Here is a 15,826-nt window from a genome sequence, read left to right on the forward strand (position 1 = left end):
TCAGACGTGCATCAACATCAGATGGTACAAAATCTGGATCATTAGCAGAGTCAGAATCCAGTTCCTCAAAAATATCATCCATATTAATATCAACACCAGCTTCTTCAGGACCACCACCACCACCACCACCTTGATCAGGAAGCAGATCCAACTTCATCTTATTAATATTTGTATTGTTGAAGATCAGATGATGGATAGGTGCTTCATCAACAGGCATATCGACTAACATATGAGTAGCCAATACAGTCATAAAGTATGCAAATGGAATGTCACTATGACCAGGATGGAGTCGAAACTGAAGAATGAAATGACAGATTAAGGAAGGTAAACAAATCTGAGTACCATTTGAGATAGCATGGATAACACGAACCATAAAAGAAGTCAGGTCAGATTTATTACCCGATCGAGGATACAGATTAGACACAAAGATTCTGTGAAGAATTCTGTATTTGGGTAACAAATACCTTGCGGGGAGCGCATTCCCTTTTTGAGTCCATTGAACATCCATATTACACAAGTCTCTAGTGAGCATGCGTTTTTCAGCCATTGAGGGTTTATCAGTTAAATTATGAATTGGAATACCCTCATCATTCACAGGAATTTCCATAAGGGCTGAAATTAAATGACGATCAACGTCAAATGGCCCTTCTCTAGTAGAAATTTGAAAAGTTAAATTATCCTGTGAAAATGCACTAATACATGAAAACATGGATTGGGCAATGGACCGGTATGCAGGCCCACCCCAATGCAATAAGTTAGTCCAACCTACAGCTTCAAGCATAGGAAGGATGTCAAATGGAGCAAAGTGATTGACATCAACAGGATGTTCAACGATAACCTTACGAGATCTAATGTCCTTAACAAATGATGGATCATCATTGGGAACAAGAAGATGACGTTTAGATAAAGGGTTAGATCTGGAGGAAGAAGAAGGACCACGTGAAGTAGTTTTTCTTCCTCTAGAAGCCATTTGCAACAAGGAATTAAAGGAATAAAGAAGTTGCAAAGGATTGAGAAGAGGGTTTGCTCAAAGCAGATTTTTCAAAATCTCAACCCCAAATCTCAATGATTTTCAAGATAGAAAGCTTCAAGAGTGAAAAGGAAGTAATCTTGACACAAATGCAAGAAAAACGGATTTGGAACACTAACCTTGAAGAACTTGAAGGATGGGTTCGACGAGTCGAAGTTCGGCTCCAAGGAAAAGAAAGAAGAAATGAGGAAGAAAGTGAAAAATCCCCAATATGAAGTGAAACCCGTGCTTCACGACTGGTCGTGGGTATCTACGACCGGTCGTAGTACGACTGGTCGTGTATACTGACGACTGGTCGTATAAACCCCAAAAATTCAATTTCTTGCAATATACACAAAAATTGAAATTTAATCTAGCAAATATATACAATAATATACAAGAAGGCATAAATTATCAGTTTAAAATGCACATGCCAAGATCAAATTTCATCTTTTTGAACTTGCTTTTATCAAGAGGTTTTGTGAAAATGTCAGCTCGTTGAACTTCGTAGGAATATATTCTAGAGATATAACTTTTTCTTCTACTAATTCCCTTATATAATGAAATCTAATGTCAATATGCTTAGTACGAGAATGCTGAATAGGATTTTTTGAAATATTTATCGCACTGGAATTATCACAATGTAATAACATAGAATCTGTTTAATTCCATAATCACTTAGCATTCGTTGCATCCGACAAGCCGTGTACATGCATTACCAACTGCAATATATTCACTTCAGTTGTTGAAAGTGATATAGAATTTTGTTTCTTACTAAACCAGAAAACTAGACAAATTTCAATGAAAAAACAACCACCACCGGTTGATTTTCTATCATCTAGATTACCCGCCCAGTCCGAGTACCCAGCTAATTGAACATTGGTTTCATGAGGATACCAGAGACCAAGATTTACAGTACTTGCGACATATCTAATAATTCGCTTGACAGCAATCAAGTGAGATTCTTTTGGATCAGATTGATATCTTGCGCAAATACCAACACTTAGAGAAATATCAGGTCTACTAGCAGTTAGATATAACAAACTACCAATCATACTCCGATAAAGTTTTGAGTCAACATTTTTACCATTAGAGTCTTTTGATAGTTTCGTGGTAGTACTCATAGGAGTATCGAAATTCTTGCCATTCTCAAATCCAAATCTCTTGATTAGATTCAAGGCATACTTAGATTGAGAAATGAATATTCCTTCAGGTTGTTGCTTTACTTGCAATCCAAAGAAATAAGTCAAATCCCCAACCATGCTCATTTCGAACTGTGATTTCATCAAATCTGCAAACTCTAGTCAAGTTCGTACAAGTTGATCCATAAATGATATCATCAACATAAATCGTACCATTAAGATATGATCATTATGTTTCTTAACAAACAGAGTTTTATCAATGAGATCCCATTTGAAAATTATGAGTTAAAAGAAATTTTGTTAGTTTCTCATACCATGCCCTAGGTGCTTGTTTTAATCCATAAAGTGCCTTTTAAGTCGATATACATGATCAGTATTTTTGGAATCTTCAAATCCCATTGGCTGTTCAACATAGACTTCTTCATGTAAATCGCCATTTAGAAAAGCACTTTTCACATCCATCCGATAGATCTTTATCTTTTTAAAACATGCAATGGATATAAATAGTCTGATAGATTCAATACGTGCTACTCGTGCAAAGGTTTCATCGAAATCAATCCCTTCAATTTGAGTATAACCTTGTATCACTAGTCTAGCCTTGTTTCTAATTATATTTCCATATTCGTCAGACTTATTTTTGAAAATCCATTTTGTTCCGATGATGTGTTTATTTTTAGGTCTTGGTATGAGATACCAAACATCATTTCTTATGAATTGGTTGAGTTCATCTTGCATCGCAACAATCCAGATTTCTCAACCAGAGCTTCTTTTACGTTAGATGGTTCAATTTGGGATGTAAAACATACATAATTACATATATCCTCAAGTTGTCTACGGTGCGAACACCGGTGAGAGGGTTTCCAAGAATTTGTGTGGTTGGATGATCTTTAACAGTCCTCAACTCAGAATCAGTTTGATTCGATGAAGTATCAGGTTTATCAATGATTAGTATTTCATCATTATCTGAATTAGAAGTTGGTGTGTTTAAATGATCATCAATGACAACAATGATGGATTCTTGAATCACACCAGTCCTTTTGTTCAGAACTCTATAAGCTCGACTGTTTAAAGAGTATCCTAGAAAAATACCTTCATCACTCTTCGTATCGAACTTTCCCAAATTTTCACGATCACGTAAAATATAGCACTTGCTGCCAAAAACTCGAAAGTATTTAACAGTAGGCTTTTTATTAAACCACAATTCGTAAGCCATTTTATTATTATCTTTTCTAGTGTAGACTCGGTTAATAATATAGCAAGCTGTGTTGACTGCTTCAGCCCAAAGATTTTTAGAGAGCTTCATGCTATTCAACATGACATTAGCCATTTCTTGAAGCACCCTATTCTTCCTTTCTACAATTCCATTTTGTTGTGGAGTTTTGGGAGCAGAGAATTCATGTAATATTCCTTGGTCGGTACAGAACTTCTCAAAATTGCTATTCTCAAATTCAGATCCATGATCACTACGAATTTTACTGATTTGAGAAGATTTTTCAGTTTGAATCCTTTTGAGAACTTTTCTTACTTCTTCAAGGGTTTCAGATTTATCCCTTAAGAAGACTACCCAAGTGAATCTGGTAAAGTCATCAACTATTACCAAGATATACTTTTTTACCACCATGACTTTCCGTCTCGGTAGGTCCTACTGGTCAATGTGGAGAAGTTCGAGTGGTCTTGATGTGGTATTTGAATTCACCTTTTTGTGTCAATTCTTTGTTTGTTTGCCTATCTGGCACTCACCACATATTTTATCTAATTTCTGAAGTTTGGGTAAACCTCTTACAGGTTCTCCTTTGCTCAATCGATATAAATTTCGATAATGTACATGTCCAAGACGTTTGTGCCATAAATCGGTCTCGTCTGTATGGACCATGTAACATGTTTGATTAGATGAGTGGATTCACTAATAATATAGCAATTTTCGGACGTTCTACGTCCAGTTAATATTACAGAACCCTTATTATTTAGTATTTCACAACTTTGATTAGAAAACCGAACATTATGGTTATTATCACATATTTGTGATATACTAAGCAAGTTGTGCTTTAGGCCTTCAACATATAAAACATTTTTAAACATAGGAAGATTAAAAAGTTGAACCGTACCTTGGCCTATTATCTTGCAGCTTGCTACCATCACCAAATGTGACTGACCCATCACTCATATCTTTTAGATCGGTGAATAAAGCTTTGTCACCGTCATATGCCTGGAGCATCCACCGGCTAGGTACCACTTTGAATGACTTGTTGCTTTGAAAGCGGTGTGAGCAACCAAGCGGTGACTTTAGGAACCCATTTCATAACTGTTTTGGGTTTAGGAACATAGTTGGTATTCTTTTGTGTATAATTGTAGGAATTAAATTTAGAGTTAGATTTTAATAGCTAGTTGAGTAAATCAACTATCTTTTCAGATAGTGTATTTCGATTCTGATTAAAGTTTAGATGGGCTGTTTCTAGGTTTTTGAAAAGTTTTTGAATTTTTAGAAAATCTTGATAAGTAAATTTACCTTTTGATTTTGATGACTATCCATTAACAAAAATTGGAGTATTATACTTTTGTATAGGATGTTTATTTTTATCATAGCCCAACCCTGATCTATTGCCACATTTTATTGATACGAATAAAAATTTTTCTAACTTTGGATCACCTTGGGCATATTTCCATGTGTCCTTTAAACTCAAAAGAAAGGAAACTTCAGTTTTAAGTTTCTCAATTTCAGATTTTAAATCAACAATTTGAGAGTTTTTAAATTCCAAATCGCATTTTGATTTTTCAAAATTATCAAATTTGTGATTTTTCTAAGACAAGCGATTCAAAACAATTTTTGAGTTTAGAAAACTTTTCTTTTTGAAGTTTAAGTTTGTCAGCAATTTTACAACTTTCCTTATATAGGGCATTGTAAGCATCTTGAAGATCATCTTCAATTTCACATTCACTATTCAGATTTTCTTCACTTGTAGAGTCATTATCTGAAAATGTGAATTTGGCTAGAGTCATAAGAGCTTTGATCTCATTGCCCGACTCAGTTTCAGAATCTGATTCAGAAGAACCTTCAGAATCGGATGATTCATCCCATGTAGCCAACATACCCTTCTTCTTGGGTTTGTCCCTTTTAGGACATCTATTTGCTAAGTGCCCATATTCTAGACTATTGTAACATTGACTATCTTTCAAAGATTTTCGAGATTTGGGTCTAAACTTCCTTTTGTCATTTGATTTTTGAAAATCAACTCTTTTCTTGCTTTTGAAAATTTTGTAAAATTTTTTAGCTAAAAGAGCCATGTCATCTTCTGAATCAGATTTTCTTCTGAACTACATTTAGAAGATTTTAGAGCGATAGATTTACCTTTAGGAGCTTTAAAGTTTAACTCGTAGGTTTGTAGAGAACCAACTAGTTCTTCAACCCTCATATTATCCGTATCACGAAGTTCTTGGATTGCGGTTACTTTAGAATTGAACCGTTCAGGAAGTGAGCGTAATATTTTTGCACATACTTTACTTTCCGGGATTTTATCGCCAAGACCCCACATTGAGTTTACAATGTCATTCAATCTAGTGTAAAAGTCCATAAACATCTCATTTTCCTCCATATGAATTTCTTCAAATCTGGTTGTGAGGAGTTGGACTTTAGATTTTTGACAATTGTAGTACCCTCGTGTGTCATTTCTAATGTATCCCAAGCTTGCTTTGCAGTATCACAAGAAATGATTCTTTTGAACTCATCCGGTGATAGTGCGCAAGTAATTGCATTTAGTGCTTTAGCATTTGCACTACTCTCACTTTTCTCAAGGGTGGTCCATTGGTAATATGGTGTGGTTTTCATAGACTTTGAACCATCAACCCCAGAACTTCCATGATAGGAGGATTCCATTCACCACCGTGGCTTGCCACACATTTTCATCCATTGATTTGAGGAAGATCCTCATTCGGCTTTCCAATAAGCATAGTTGGAGCCATCAAAGGGTGGAGGCCTAGTGACGAAAGGCTATCAAAATTTGACATCCGAATAGCTTAAATCGTTAGCTCAGAATTAAATCCAAGAATTAAAAAGGAGCTATTAGGCTCGATACCACTTGAAAAGGCCAAGCTATATGTCCTAGAGGGGGTGAATAGGACAATGCCAAATAAAAACTTATAACAGCGGAATAATAAAGAAAATGATAGCCAAATTAAATAATAATGCAAGAAAGAAAAACAACCTCAAAATTCAGATCTTGAGAGGTTGATACAAACGTTATTCTAAGGACAACCTTACACCAAAAACGAGTTTATGGTAGGACAACCTTATTTCTAGAAAGGTCTTTGTATCAAGTCTCAAATCGAAGAGGAATACAAAAACAAATATGAACTCGAATTGAAATAACTTGTAATTAAAGATGTATTGTTCTAGGGACAGCCATACACCATAAAAATGGCAAGGCAACCTTGCTGGAACAACTTTCAAAATGAAATTGAAAAACAAGCTTATAAAGGAATAGCAGAAAGTAAATTCTAAGCTATTACAACATTCTCACAAAGCTTGAAATAATTACAACATTCACCACCATACATACATCCCACAAAAAGAATAAAAACAATTAAAAGAATAAATCAATCAACCACAACTCAAAGGATTTATAGTGGTTCGCCTGTGTGTTCACCAACTGTTATCCAACAGCCACACAAAAAGCTACTCCACTCCTAATATCCTCACACAGGGGATATTAGCGTTCACTAAAGATAGGTTTTCCCAGGTTCACCCAAAACCCTTACAATTGTGTCTTTGTATGTGGGCTTACACAATTAAAAACCCCCACTTCTGAGTTTTCCTGGCTCTCCTCAGATAACCAAAATAACAAGATTTTTCTGGCAAATCTTGAAAGAAACCAAAATAATAGAAAGGAATTTACAATATGTAAAATACCTGAATATCTCCTTCGTTGTAGCAGCCCGGTAGAACCAAATCAAAGTAGATGCTTGAATGTCCAAGTTCATTGTCCAGTTCTTAATTACAATGGTTCTTATTCTAATAGATTTTATTTTAAAGCTTATAGGGCTTGCATTAATTGATTTTGTTTCCTAAGAAAGGGATTAACTATTCCTCTTTTCAAATCGATTGGAATAACAGAAACAAAATCAATTAAAATAAAGCTAAGGAAAGAAGATATTAAATAAGCACACTTAGCTTGGATGGAGCACAAAATTATCTCTCGAAGTTCGATGAAGATTGGCTTGAATACTATAATTAAATCGATGATTTCTTCCGAGATTCGTGCACTATTTATAGGTGAGAAGATCGGTTCTTCGACCGGTCTAGAGTGCTCTTCGACTAGTCGAAGCCATAACGTATATTTGAAAGATTAGGCGGGATAAGCGCAGACCGTTCTACGATCGTCGTAGCCTTCCTACGATCGGTCGTAGGTCACCTACGATCGGTCGTAGGTTTCCTTCGATCGGTCGAAGAATCCTGCAAAAGTTCGCCGGACTTCGAGTCGTAGATTCTACGACCGGTCGAAGATAGTCGACACTGTTCCTACGATCGGTCGAACAGATCCAGGACGTCGAAGGCTAAAAGATTTTATCCGAAATTTGTAACAAACTTACGATCGGGTCGAGGATTTTCTTAGATCGGTCGAAGCAAGTCTAGGACTAGTCGAAGAAGGCCTAGGACTAGTCGAAGAACGACCAATCACATGTAAAATAACATTCGACTTATGTATCCGAAATGACCTACTTCTAAGGTCATCCTATGGTCAAACAAACCTCAATCATGAAGTATGGACATTGAAACAAGAGACCATGAAGAATGAGCCTTGAAGTCTTGATGTAGACTAAACCTTGAAGTAGCTCAATCATGAAAGTGGCTTGAGTTTCAGCTTGAGTCTTGAGTTCAGCTTGACTTTCAACTTGAGTCTTGAGTTCAGCTTGAGTCTTGTTTTGTGAGCAGTTCTTGCATTCAAGAGTCTTGTCTTGAGCTCAGATCTTGTCTTGTGATCAGTTCTTTCATTCAAGATCTCTTGAGTCTTGTACTTGAGAGCTTTGCTTGGTGTGAGCTTAGTTTGTTCATGTATGTTGATCCTTGAGAGAGCTTCACTTATGCAAGTTATGTATAACGAGTATAATAGTGATTTTGGCACTACAAATTTGACAACAAACAGGATATAAACTATAGCACTTACAAATTCACCCTCCTTCTCGTTACGGTAGATGAGGGGAAAATACTTTTTATGGAAGCGGGTCTCAAAAGCATCCCATGTCCACACATAACCCTCGGGAACAGTCCGAAGGATGCTGTCCCACCAGAGAGTGGCTTCCTTCTCAAACATATATGTGACCAACTCAACCTGCTCTGCATCAGTGCAGTGCAGCGGCTTTAGCATCTTAGAGATACGGTTAAGCCAATATTCGGCCTCCTCGAGTCTGTGAGTACTCATAAAAGTGGGAGGTCAGAAGCGCTGGAATCGTTCAAATAAGCCGCTGGCATTCAGGTTCTCAGCAGGGTGCATAAGTGGTGTAGGCGGAGCCATGTTCACGTTCTGGGCAAGAGCCCCCATAATGGTGGTCCAAATCTGCTGCTACTGCTGCATAAGGAGCATTATTTGCTTCAACCTATCAGGAGGATAAGCCGCCTGAGGCATGTGGGGCATTGAGGTAGACACACAGTTCTGTTCTGGAACCTGTGGTGCAAAAGGTGTCAGCCTATTTGTGGGGCCAGTGGCCGGCTGAGAATCCGGCATAGTCTCACTATCCGGGCCTAAGCTAGGGTCCGTATGGCTATCGCTTGGGGGAGGTGCCCCATCAATCAATCTGCCAAGTGCGAGACGTGCAGTGCTCCGAGTGCTCTTAGGGGGCATTCCCTATATACAACATAGGGTGCAACATGTGTGAGATTTAGCATAACCACACTCAATTTCTCAAGCATTCTATACATTCCATAACAAAAGAAGCTTCATGCATTTCATTTAACTAAAATTGTCACGATACATGAGATGTAGTCTTACATGGATCATGACAGAATATGCATCGAGCGAATCTAAACAAAGTTGTTAAACACTAAAACATACCAACCACTCTACCATACTACTAAGCCTATCAAGGCTATAACATAGAAAACAAGAAAATAAAGAAAACTCAAAGACAACTACAACATATGACTAGTCATCCGACTCTGGTGATGGAGGAGGAGCACCCTTATCCTACAGACAGCACAGGAGATCTTTCAAGATGAGAGACACTTTCTTAAATTTCTGTTTCATGTAGGCCCTATTCTCTCTCCTAGGGTTTTAGGAAATTCGTATGGAATGAGAGAGGGGTGGGTTTAGGGGTTTATATAGGCCTAGAAGTGATGTCAATGGCCATAGGGCCATGGTATACTTAGGATATAGCCAAAAGGCATCTGTTTTGGGCCAACGGAGATCATCTAGGGGTTCATTACCTGCATACGGTCTGAAAAAGGTTCCCTGATAATAGATCTATGTTAGGTTAAGATTTCGGTCCGATCGGATTTGCAGATTGACTGTGGGGACCAGTATCAGTTCAACGGTTATCATCACTCGATCAGGGTCACAAGTACACTGACATGTGTAGGAAAATTTTCTTGATCCAAGGGTGTAGTTGAGTTAGAATCTAACGGTCAAAAACTTTAAATTTGACTTGCAAGTGAATGGCCCAATTCACTTAAATCTGAGTTTATTTTCTAAAAATATTCGCGTTTCTCACACACTTCACTCCGGGCTCAAGTTGTGCATTTCTGGATACTATTCGGACTTGATTCCCACGATGGTTGTCAAGCCTAGTAAGGTAGTCATAACCTTATGGTTTCGCAGTCATTGTACTTTCGACGCACAGTGTAGGTCCGATATGGAGTTTTAGTGTGCTCCTGAGAGCAACTAGGTTTTGAGACTGATCCTAGGTTTTTAGGTAATGTTGGATTAGCGATCGTAATGGTTTTGGGTCTCGTGATTCGTACAAAAAGTGGTTCAAGCTAATTCCACTAATTATTTTTTGTTTAGCACTTAATTAATTTTTGTTTAATTTCTAAAGGATTCGGTCCTTAGTAATTTCTGCCTAAGGTGGTACTTGGGTCTTTGTACGAATTTTTCTGAGACGTTACAATCCACCCCCCTTAAAGAAAAATTTTGGTCAAGAATGGCTAGTTTTGCTCGAGTTTGGTGTGGCCTACTGTATCAAATCTTCCCGCCGTTCAGCTTGCATTTGACGGCGATCCTCGTGGGTATGGTTGGCTCCACCCCCTGAACACGTTGGACGGTTCAGATTGTCCAATGGGACGATCACGGTGGCCTACTGATCGTCACAGCAATCTGACTTGCGGACACTGTTTCCATCTCGAAGAAGGATCGGGTCAACCCGATCTTTGATCAAGGCTGGGTCCGGTGCAGCTCGGCTGTGCACCTGCTGTGCATATGCATAATGCATGTGGGGTCCACTAAGATGTACATGAGAAATCTGCTCTATCCATCCCTTTTTTTCATCTAATTTGAGAGGTTGAGATCAAAATTGAAGCATATCCAGATATCAAGTGGGCCCCAAATCAGTGATTTATGGGCTGATCTGTCCGTTGGGCCACTTCTACAAGGATCCAAGGGCTAAATTTCGATGTGTATGGTTAATTTATGATCCTCAGGCTAGATATAAAGTTTCGAGCCAGACAGATGGCGGGAACCTTGTGATCTTACATTCAGGACAACTTTCAGGCCCCTCTACTATGCAATATTTATCCCTTAACAGCATGTGAATTCTTCAATCTTGATCCCCTGGGATCCATCCCTTGCCTTGGTGATTCTTGAGCATTAAACCCATGCTTTTAGTACCTTTTTTCAATTCAGGCTCCTAAATTCACCTTGCAACACAAACATGATTAAAATAGGGCATTAAACAGTATTATGTTCATAAAATCAGGTAATAACTAGGGTCTAATATGTAATATTTGACCCTCAACATGTGGGGCCTATCATATAGGCAAACAAATTAGGAGTAGTCATAAGAAAGTGAACTCCTTAGCCACAACAAGAACTCTTGAACTACTCCATATGGATTTAGTTGGACTAACGAGAACAAAGAGTAGAGAGGGAAAGAAATATTTTCTGGTTGTAATTGATGACTATAGTAGATATTCATGGGTAGCCTTTCTAAAAGAAAAGTCGGATGCTCTTGACGAAGTCAGAAAACTTATAAAACACAACCAGACTAAAAAGGAACTATTTGTGATTAGAATTAAAAGTGATCATGGAACTGAATTTGAAAATAGTAATTTTGAGAAATACTGCAATGACCATGGAATACTCCATGAATTTTCTGCTTAAAAAACACCTCAGCAAAATGGGGTTACTGAAAGAAAAAATGAAACAGAGCTTTACAAGAAATGGCTAGTGTAATGCTAAATAGCATGAATTTACCTAAATATTTATGGTTTGAAACTGTTAATACTGCATGTTACATAATTAATCGTGTCTACATTAGAACAGCTAAAAACAAAACAACTTATGAATTATAGTTTAACAAAAAGCCTACTGTTAAATATTTTTGAACTTTTGGAAGAAAATGTTTTATTTTACATGACTGTGAAAATTTGAAAAATTTTGAAGGCAAAAGCGATGAGGGAATATTCCTTGGTTATGTTAAACAATCGAGCATACATGGTTCTAAACAAAAGAATTGGGGTTATACAAGAATCTATAAATGTAGTAATAGATGATCAACCGATCACACCTAGTTTTAATCAGGATGATGATGATGATATCAGCTTAATTAATTAACCAGAATCTTTATCTAAATCAAATAATACTGAGTTAAGGTTAGTCAAGGACCATTCGACTGATCAAATACTTGGTAACCCTTACACTAGTGTTCAGACTAGAAGACAGCTTGAAAATATATGGAATCATATTTGCTTCACTTCCCAGATTGAACCGGGTAATGTAAATGAGGCACTAGCTGATGAAGGTTGGATATTGGTCATGTAAGATGAATTAAATCAATTTGTTAGAAGCGATGGATGGTATCTGGTTCCTAAACCTTCTGAAAAACATGTGATTGGAACCAAGTGGATTTTTAAAAATAAAAATGATGAAATGGAAAATATTATAAGAAATAAGGCACAACTGGTTGTACAAGGTTATACACAGATTGAATGTATTGATTACAATGAAGCCTTTGCTCCAGTTGCACGTCTTGAATCGATCAGATTATTTATTTCCATTGCATGTTATAAAAAGTTCAAAATATATTAAATGGATGTAAAAATTGTTTTTCTATACGGTGATTTAAGTGAGGAAGTTTACGTTGAATAACCAAAGGGTTTGAAGATCCCAAACTTCCTGATTATGTTTACTGTCTTAAAAAGGCAATTTATGGTTTAAAACAAGCCCCTAGAGCATGATATAAGAAATTGACTAAATTCTTACTTAGTAATAATTTTGTGGTGAGTAGTGTTGACAAAACTCTGTTTGTCAAAAAATATAATGATGATATCCTGATTGTTCAAATTTATGTTGACGATATTATCTATGAATCTACTCATGTTAATCTTTCTACTGAGTTTGCAGATCTTATGAAATCTAAATTCGAAATGAGTATAGTCAGTGAACTAAACTATTTCCTTGGACTATAAGTCAAATAGCTTGAAGATGGTATATTCATCTCTCAAACCAAATATGCATTGAAGCTAGTAAAGAGGTTTGGTTTTGAGAATTGTAGGAATTTAAACACCCCTATGAGTACAACTCTTAAATTGTCAAAAGATGAATTAGGTAAAAATGTTGATTCTCAACTTTATCATAACATGATTGATAGTATACTTTATTTAATTGCTAGTAGATGTGATATTCCTTTTAGTGTTGGCATTTGTACTAGATATCAATATGATCTTAAAGAATCTCATTTATCCACTGTAAAACGGATAATCAGATATGTTGCAAGTTCTACTAACTTAGGTTTATGGTATCCACATAATACATCTATACAAATCACGGGTTATACTGATGCAGACTGGGTAGGTAATGTGGACGATAGAAAATCTACTAGTAGTAGATGTTTCTATATTGGAAATTACTTATTATCATGGCTAAGTAAGAAATAAAATTATGTATCATTATCTACTGCAAAAGCTGAATACAATGCTATAGGGAATGCTTGCACTCAGCTAATGTAGATTAAGCGAATGCTAGCAGATTTTGGAATTATGCAAAATATAATGACTTTATATTATAATAACTCGAGTGTAATAAATATTTCTAAAAATCTAATTCAGCATTCTCATACAAAACATATTGACATAATATATCATTACATATGAGAATTACTTGAAGATAAGACTATCATGCTGAAATACATTCAAATTGAGAAGCAGCTTACAAATATTCTGACTAAACCGATTGGTAGTGTTAAGTTCTCAAATTTAAAGCATGATATTAGATTATGATTATTAAATAATTATTCCGTCTTTATTTTTTCTCTTTTCTTTGCATTTATTCTCTATGTTTATTTGAAAATAAGATATGCATGAAAAATTGAAAAATAATAATAAATGATGAAAAAATGAAACAAAAAATATATAAAATATATATAATTTTGGGGATCTTTTTTACCAGCCCGTTGCTGACTGAGAAATTTAGCCAACTGAGCAAGTGCTCGGGCTAGCCGAATTATGCGTGGATTGTCAAAAAGGTAGAAAAACCCCAAATTGCTCATTTTCAACTTCTTCTTCGGTCCACCAGTACTTTATTTAGCCAACCCATCATTTTAACTCTCTTGTAAGTGGATTTTTATCGTTTTTCTTTGAGATTTAGGTTATCATTTCCTATATTATCAAGTTTTTGTAGTATTTTCTACATTTTGAAACCCTTTTCTTGGTGGGTTTTCTTTCAAGTCTAATTTATATTTTACTTGCATTTTTCTTGTGATTTTTTTTTTGTGCAATTTAATTAAACCAAGAGCTAGAAGGGTTGTATGTAAGGTACAAGCTTGTTCTTCTTTCCGATTGGCTCCTCTTATTGTGCGGACCTTACGGTCACCAGAAGATGACCTAGAAAATGTTTGGGATTTTTACACAAGAGGCGTAATCATAAAAGGATCAGTAAATGTAAATCACATTGTTGGATTCAGTCTCATTGAAATTCTTTCCGAGGTTAGATGGGAAAAGATTTTGCATTGGGCCAGGACGGCTTATCGATCCATTGTGCAAGGTATGTATGCCTCAATTACTTAAGTCTCTCTTAATGAATTATTTTTCAAAATTAAATTTTTAGAAGAGACTGTCACCATAACGCCTTCCACTATATCTGCCTTAATGAAAATTGAAATGGCAGAAGATGGAATACCAATTGCGACTCTTGTAGAGAAAAATGTCTAATTCTGAAGAAAAAAAAAAGTCGCTTATGAGAGCGTTATGTGGATTCAATGCTGAATAGCGGTCCAGTAATGCCTTGCCCACAAATAAACTGTTTTTCAAATATCGCGTCTTGCATCGCATTTTTGCTTTCAATGTATATCCCAGGGCAAGGAACAAGACTGATCTTACTCCATTTATGCTTCGTGTTGTCCATGCTATCGTCACTGGTGTGCGCATTTGTCTGCCTTCCTTGATTTGTTACGTAATTATTCACTTTCGATTGCATCCTAAGCATGGTTCGATTCTGTTTGGACACCTTGTATCCTCTCTTGCACTTCAATGTCATGTCTAAATTCCTTCATTTGAAGCACCGAAATCCGAACTCCCCTTTAACAATGCTAATTTGAATATGATGCACCTCACTCGCCTTCCTGAACAAAGAGAAGATCAGGAAGAATCTCAGGAATCAGATATCAACGTGGATGACATCTTCAATGACTTGGAAGAATCATAAGACGTTATTAACTCTAACTATCACCCCTCTCAATTTGATAAGAAATTATCTGCTTTGGAAGAGAAAGTGGATGCTCTGCAAGCATCTAAAGCATCGTTAGCCCAAACTCAAAAATCAACTATGAAGTATATGAAAAGGTACTTTCATCGATTCAATCGGAGTTTGAGGATTAATGATCCTTCGATGCCTGCACCATCCTCATCAGAGTCAGAGTGAGTTATTTTTGTTCTTAACTAGGTCTGTGTTAAACTATATATTGATGGTTTGCTTAGATCTTTCTTTTATTTAATATGGTTTATATGGATACTGTATACACTGTTTTATACAGTGTTCTCTGCCTATTTTGATGATATGCTTCATTTTACCATGATCTGTAATAATCCTGATTTCCATTTACTCTTTATAATCTTCCTTTGTTAACTTGTAAAAAATTGCAAAATTGAAATTTTATGCCTAGTACATGTGTGTATGGCATAGTACATGTTCTATTTCTTAGGGGAAGATACATATTGCTGATTTTTGTGGCATCAGATGAATACATATGGTTACATAGATGAGTGTTGAATCTATAGGGCAACATCAATTTTGTTGATGATTGTGACCATGAGTATATGTACGTATATTTGTGGATATGTTATGTAGTGGATGTTATGTATTTTTATCACGAAATTGACAAAGGGGAGATTGTAAGTGCTTATATGTTTAACATACATAAGGTTGTCAAATTTTGTGAAACAAAAGTGATACCGGTCAGATCGTAAGTACGGTTAGATCGCAACTACTACTCTACATGTCTGAAGAACAGCTCAAGATCGGCTTATCATCTCAAGAAG

The sequence above is a fragment of the Magnolia sinica genome, chromosome 18, assembly GCF_029962835.1.
Source record: "Magnolia sinica isolate HGM2019 chromosome 18, MsV1, whole genome shotgun sequence".
Taxonomy (NCBI): domain Eukaryota; kingdom Viridiplantae; phylum Streptophyta; class Magnoliopsida; order Magnoliales; family Magnoliaceae; genus Magnolia; species Magnolia sinica.